This window comes from Larimichthys crocea, chromosome XII (assembly GCF_000972845.2).
Source record: "Larimichthys crocea isolate SSNF chromosome XII, L_crocea_2.0, whole genome shotgun sequence".
NCBI classification, from domain to species: Eukaryota; Metazoa; Chordata; class Actinopteri; family Sciaenidae; genus Larimichthys; species Larimichthys crocea.
The window spans coordinates 31,180,195-31,187,608 of record NC_040022.1 but is presented as its reverse complement, the minus strand read 5'-3'; positions in this window follow the sequence as shown (position 1 = coordinate 31,187,608).

Below are 7,414 nucleotides of genomic sequence, written 5' to 3'. Positions count from 1 at the left end.
TTTCACGCCAAATTCACGTCACACAGCGTTATTGGTTTGCTTCACTTGGACCCGTTTTCTGAGTGGATTCACCGGCTGCAGCTCTTCAATGTCTCACATTTCTGTGTCAAAGGGCCGCTCGGATCAAATAACACATTCATTGCTTTCTGGTGTCGGCGCACAGGCGCACGGCCTGCAAATATGCCGACTCTGCTTTCTGAAACTTTCCGTTTGGTTTGTCTGGGAATAAAATATATTCTTCTTGATTTTCTGAAATTCATTTTTTTTTGGTGTTCTCATCCACACAAACACTGAGGGAAAACGCCTCGTCCTTCACCTCCTTGTTCGGCGGCGCCGTTAACACAGTGACCTCTGACCCTTCATTTGAAAGGCGGTCATATGTCACTGTCTGTCACAGCGTCTGCACCATCAGGACGTGGCTATGATTTACAGCCCATCACTCAAGGCCCTTTGATCTGAGGGTACGGGTGCCTGCCATCTCCATCGGGAAAGCGTCCTCTTCTTAATTAAGTCATGGCCACGCAGTTTTAAACTCAACGCTGTTGTTTCACCTTGAATCCGCTGTTAGGACAGTAAATAGAAATTGGACTGGGGAATGTATCTGGTCGCAGCTCTATGAGACAGGATGCAGGGAGAGAGAGAGTGAAGAGGACGCTGACGGAGGAAGCCTATAAGACAGAGAGAAAAGGAGACGAGTGAGCGTGACGAAGAACAGCCCGCCGGACAAGGAGTAAGTAAATGTGGGACGACTTTTAGTGTTGGTGAGAGCGGCTGTGAAATTTAAAAGGGCGAAATCGTGAACATGACGCAGTGGGACGCTGCTGGTTAGGCGTAGCGACTGGTTCTTTGTCTGATGCTGCTGGACTAGGCCGTGATATCACGTGTAGTTTTGGCAGCTGCTGGCTTGGCGTGTAGCTTCTTGGTTCTGGTTCTGGGCGGGACTTGACTGCTGTGGTGACTAGCCGGTGTCATCAGTGCTGCTGTATGTTCTGGTTCTGGTTCTGGGTCTGAGTGCGTGCTGGGACTGCAGTGAGTATCACGCTGCCAGCCACTGGGTGTAAGCGAGCTATAGAAGTCAACGCTGTTCAGAAAGTTGTGTTTTTTGTAGAGTTTCTGGACTTTTTCATCAAATATTTTATGACTCTCATCTTATTCCTCCACTTTCGTTTAGTTTAATTAAAGCGTTTGTATGAATGTTTCACGTTAATCAGGCAGCAGAAATCTTTGTTTTCCTCTCGGCAAACTAAATGTTAATATCCTGCAAAATTACTTCTAAGTCCAACACTAAACTCCTTCGGTGTCTTTCGCTCTTTTCAGAACATTTCTGTGAATAATGAAAGAGACAGTGTGACCACGTTTTGGACTGAGGCCTCTGGGGCGGGTTTTTATTCTTTTCAGTCTGCCAGATAAATATTTTTTGCCCATTGTTGCTGCAGGGCACACGTGGCTGAGGATCTGTCAGGGAACTTTATTATTCCTCAGATCGCAACTAGACTGATGTGGAGACCCTTTAAAACCCCAACTTCGCGTCAACAGGCTCGTTATCAGCACACGGCGGCTTCAAGGACAGTGTCATGGATGTACGACTAAATTTACATCTTGTACGTCTGTAATTTTACAGATTTTTCGTTTAGAAAATGTTTATTTTAAAAAACCAGAAAACTAAACCCTTAACTAAAGTTATTTTCTATATCATAAAATTTACGATTCCTTTTACAAAGCTCTTCAACAGAAGGTCCATGTATTTCAATTAACATGTGTGGTTATTACTTGTTTTTTTCAGTGATTTTCCTTTCATCTGATATTTGGAGTCGCTCATCGACTTATTTCGCGGTGCATGTGTTACTTGCTCGCTTGGCCAACGTTCCGTATTCATTGACTTACCACGTTAACCATCTTTGAAAAAATGCAGAAAGCTCGTCTACATCCTCGACTGTTAGGGAATTCAGACATAAAGAGAAGTGGAGATCGCACCTGTGAATAATGAAGTCCGACAATGAAGATTGGCCAGCTAATTAGGGCTTCATGAGTCATCAATAGTTATCTCCACGGCAACGCTTCACATCTGAGAAAGTCATGCGAGCTAGTAAAACGAGACGCTATGAGGATGAGAGAGAGACCATGGAAAGATGAGAAAAAGAAAGTCGTGACCAACAAAAAAAAAACATCGTATTAGGGGTAGGGAATAAGATAGGCGGAGGAAGTGATGAAGCGGGGCGTCTGTGGAGCGTTCAGGCGGCCGTCCAGGTTAGACGTCCAGCTCGTCGAGTGAAACAAACGAACAAAAAGGCGGACCCGGTCCAGCCGTTCGACCTGGTCCAGGGCGGCGTAAGTGGCCGAAAAAGATTCAGAGACGGGAAAAAAAGAAAAACATGCGTGAGGCAGGGGAGGAGAGCGAGGTCGAGGAGTAAAAGGTGAGCAAGAAAAGAGAATCAGCCGTCTATGACGATGGAGGTGTTAATCGGGTGTTGGTGTGATTGACAGGCTGGGGGTGTCGTTAATAAAGTGGGGTTGATGACGTAAAAATAAAGTCATGAGATAACACAGAGGTACGTTTCAGGGTTACTCAAAAAAAGGTGGTGATGGCAAGAAGACGAAGAAAGATCAGACGGCGCATGCGGTATCTCAGCTTCAAATCGTATGTCGTTGTGGTATATGTTTCATGGTATTTCTTTACTGAGAAGAAAGAACTAGTTTCTATATTTATGGTGTATTCATTCTTTACGGTGCAGCTAGGGTCGCAGTCGTGCTGAGAGGTAGTTCATTTAAGTTTTATGTGTAATTAGGGGTATGGTGGTTGCATTAGGGACGACTGATTCATGCAGTATGTTTCTGAATTATTCAAAATTCCAATGGGCTATATCCTGAGTAATGGGGTGGGCCCAAATATTAGAAAATATTAGTACATGCACCCACTAAGATCTGTAATAAATCTAAAGATAGTTAAATTTAGTACTCTCTCCTATGACAGTGTCAATGCAAAGCTGAAAACATTATCAGGTGATGACGTCGGCCGGTCCAGTGTATAATATCACAATATTAAAATAAATGTCGACAGTGTCAAGTTTTCTCTCTCTTCTTACTGCACTGAGGCAGTTTCTGCATTGCCAAAATGTTAAAAATAATTGGCACTCTTTGGCCCTCCAAATTAAAATGTCTCTTAATGTCTGTATTAATAAACCAGAGCTTCGTTGTTATTCTGTAGCAGGCAGAGATCCCCCCTTTAAGTCTGCATGGGAGATTTTGGCCGGCAGCTCTGCAACAGTTTGCAAAGCGTCTTCCACTCGCACAGATTTAAAATGTTAAAAATCCATCCCTCCTCCCCGGAGCGCGTGCAGATTTACCCTCTGTTTAAACGTGGTCCCAAACATGAGCCAAAGAGCTTGCAGCGTCATCTGACTGTCACTGTGAACCAAGCCCACATGCTAGGAATGACAGGAATATATGAAGACATGGTCACGAAGAGCAGAGACGGGCACCAGGGAGTGGGGCAGCTGCCCTTTGCTGACGTTAATTTATTCATGGGACTTTAGTCTAATTGAACCTTTAGAAAGCAGAAACTCAGCGTACATAAAAAAAAGACGTCTGCACGCCGAGGACTTCGTTCACTGCAGCTGACAATCGACCTCCGGTGCCAATATTCCCCCGCTAGACTTGATGAAAGTTCACTCTCATCTTTCACCTGGTGTTTCTTTCTGCTCAATCATGCCACCAGCTGCCCAGAAAATGCTCACCATCAAGGTGTATCAATAAAAGTCTGTTTACTTTATCGGTTCTGTTCTTGATTCGGGAAATGCACGAGGAAACGTCACCAGGAAAAAATGATCTCCAGGTTTCAGTAGAAAGGTAGACTGAACGCTACAAATACTGTATGCATCATCAGCCCGCCTCCCTGTCCTGTGAGACTGTATGAGTGCATGAACAGGCAGATTTAACCTGTAAAATATGTTTTCCTCAAACCTTCATTTTCATTTTAACATAAAACTGCCATTTTGTCCATAGAGGCTGCTGAGCCCGGTTACATCAGCGCCATATGTTAAACAGTACAGGAGAGTTCAGGACTTTGTTTTCTGTGTTTTACATGCTGATCGATTTTAAAATGACTCTGCTGCTCTGGTGTGTTAGGACCTAAAGATTTCTATCAGGTTGTAAAATTGTATTTTATATTAAAAATCTGTTTGAAGTGACTTTGATTGTGTTTAACTTTAACGGCCACGACAGAGTCCAGCAGGCAACAGTGGACGAAGTTATTACAGGGCAGTCACGGCTCAATGCTCTATCAGGACTACAGGTAAGGCATTATTGACCGAGATGACAAGAGTTGTGTGTGTTGTGTGTGTGTGTGTGTGTGTGTGTGTGTGTGTGTTGGGTAAATCATCAGCTTCAGGTGTCGCCTACTGTTTTCAAAGTGTCAGTAATCAAACTGCTCCACAGGAAAATGGAGCGCCATTGCCCCTGACTCCTAATCGCACTAACCGGCCTCTGTCTGCTGGAACGATTTAGTTTCTTACGGTGTCGACATCCGACATCCGCACATTTCTGTCCTCCGGATCGGCTGACTGTCGTTTGGTTGAAAGAAGCCGATGGCCCCGATGTCCCTGGTCTCCTGTAAATATCACAACACACGAGCATAACAGTCGCCGACTGACATTTTCAGGTGTCAGCTGCCACGACACTGTCGGCTGACATTTCTCAGCCAGGCTCGTGTCACGTTGTGTTTCACGCATTTAAAAAGCAGACACGTGAACTTCAGGAAGAGCTTTGGAAAAATCACAGTGACCATTTAAATTTCTTAACTCCAGTAATAGAATTTGTGGAAAAAATTTAGATAAATATGTGAACAATATTATTTAATGAGGAATTCAACATTTAAACTTTCTGCTGTGAAGCGGAAACATCATCATCACTGTCATGTGATCTCCTGTCACCGTGTCTGAACACGATTTGCTGGTTTCTTCGCTTCATCTCGTCTGTTTTCCATGATTCCATCTCGTCTCAGCTGACGGCGAGCCAACTCGTTTACCGCTTTAACACGAGAGTTAACAATGAGCTGGATGTGAGCTGCACGACGCCGTCTGCTGTTTGGGACTCACATCCAACATCTGCAGAGTCAAATTAACAAGACACTCACAAATCCAGCTGTTTCCTGCTTTGTTTCCCTCTGTTTGTGTGTGACCAACACACACACACCACCACACACACCCACACACACACACACACACACCACACCACACACCACACTCAGAGCTGGCTGTCGGAGGCTGCATGGGGCATTGGCGAGTGATGGACTTGTATTCTGATGACCCCCCTTTCAGCGTGGATGGGAGGTAGGATCCGGGGCATTCGAGGGTTTTATGGCTAGCGGTATTTAGAGCCGAATAAGGACTGAGCTGGGGGGAATATTTTACCTCTTGCCGCCTCGTCTCAGTTGTTTGCTAATAGGTGTTTGTGAGTGAAGAGAGAAGAAGACGAGAGAGTTCGGCTCCCTCAACCGGTTCTGCTCTGCTTTATTGTAGGGAAATAAAGAGAGCAAAAAGAAAGGAAGGGAGAGAAACAAAAAACAGAATTGAAACAAAAAACAGTGTTAGTTTCAAAGCAAGAGAAACGAGTTGCAGTGATCAGTTGAACTACAATTCAGTGGCGGTTCGAAACCCGAGGTGGAAACAAGAACCGACGGCGTTCTCGCTGCCCAGACCAGGCTGATACCAATTAGATTCATACAAATATACAATTTAGGTTTTGTACTGTGCTTGTACAGGAGGCCAGCGACCTTAATGCTGCTGGAGGTCTGTATGTTTATGGGATTATTATTATAAGAGGTTGCAGGGGGTCGGGATCGCTGAGGTGTGAAGGAGGCTCAGGGAGGGCGAATGGTGACAAGCATTTTTGATGAATGAATAAAGGAAAAGGCAAACGAGGTGTACAGAGGTGGTGTGAATAGGGCAAAGAGGAGGTCCAAAAGAAGATACAGGCAGCCCAAAGGGATGCTTTCGGATTGTGTGAAATGTGTTTTGTGGCATCCAGAAATCCATCTTGAACCTGTTTATGTGTAAAATGAAGGATTGTTTCATCGTGAAGGAGTCAAAGAGAGAATAACGCGGACATCGTTTTTGGTGAGTTCTATTAATCCCAAATGTCATCCCTACGCCCCTGGCTTCCCGTCATGTGCAAGCGCCCCCCCCTTATTTGTATGATATCTGTTGACTTTGAACTAAATCAACCGTTGAATATATAAGTAATTGCCCGGACAGTAATCTCAGCAGAGAATGAGGAAATACTCCGAACAGAGAAATCCGCTTATTCAGGCGCGCGCGGTGGCAGCTGTCCTGAGCGCTGCCGCTTTGTATTTCTGATGATCACGCTGTGTTTACTCTGCTCGAGCCAGCGTTGCAAGACGTTACATGCCGTTGCAGAGAGCTTCCCGCGTTGATAAGAGCTCGTGGTGTAATGCAAAGTTGATGCTTCGTCTGCTGGGCCGCGTTCCGAGATCTTGGTTTGCTGCTGTGAAATTGTCGTCTCAGCAACAAAACAAGAGGCACTGTGCTGAAGGACGAAGATCTAGGGTTGGGCCGGGTCTCGGATATCTGGTCATTCAGTAACATGATTTAAAAAGCGTGTTTTCTCTTAAAACCAATAGGATTCCCAGAGTAGACATAGGTGGATGACTGGGCGGGTTGGTTATTCGAATGAAAATCGACGAGCTACTCGGCTTCTGCCGATGCTCGCATCAATCAACCCTTCCCGATCATCCCCTTGATATAGGTAACCTGCAGCCTGTTGTTTTCAACTTCCCACACGCTCCCCCCTGCACTAACCTGCCCCAACCTTCCACTTCAACGTCCCTTAACCTCTTCTCTACGCTCCCCCTCTGTGAACAGGTGAGTTGTATATTAAATTCACCCTCAGTACAGTTGTCATGAACGCGGGAAATTAGCTACAGAGACCAAACTGTTTTTGTACACAGGCTGTAAACATGTTTATTTTGCTGTGTGAGTTGGACATTTGGACATGGGGACTTATGGAGACTGACTCACTGACAGACCACAGACGTGTCCTATGGTTGTAATAAACCAGAATGAATCTTTGCACACAACACACACACACACACACACACACACTCTTGCCGATGTGTGTTGGCAACACATTTACAAAAATTTACACCCCCTGACATCCAGACAGACTTTTGAATGTCTGAATGGGCTCCGACCGCCTTGGCCCCAATGGCCTTCAGTCCAGGGCCAAAACACACACCACACACACACCCACACCACACACACACACACCACAACACACACACACAACACACACACACACATACAGACAGAGCTCCAACACCAGTTCCAACCTCCACCGTCTGCTCTGACATCGTGACGGCTGACTAGAAATGTCTGCACACGTTTGTGTGTGTGTGTGT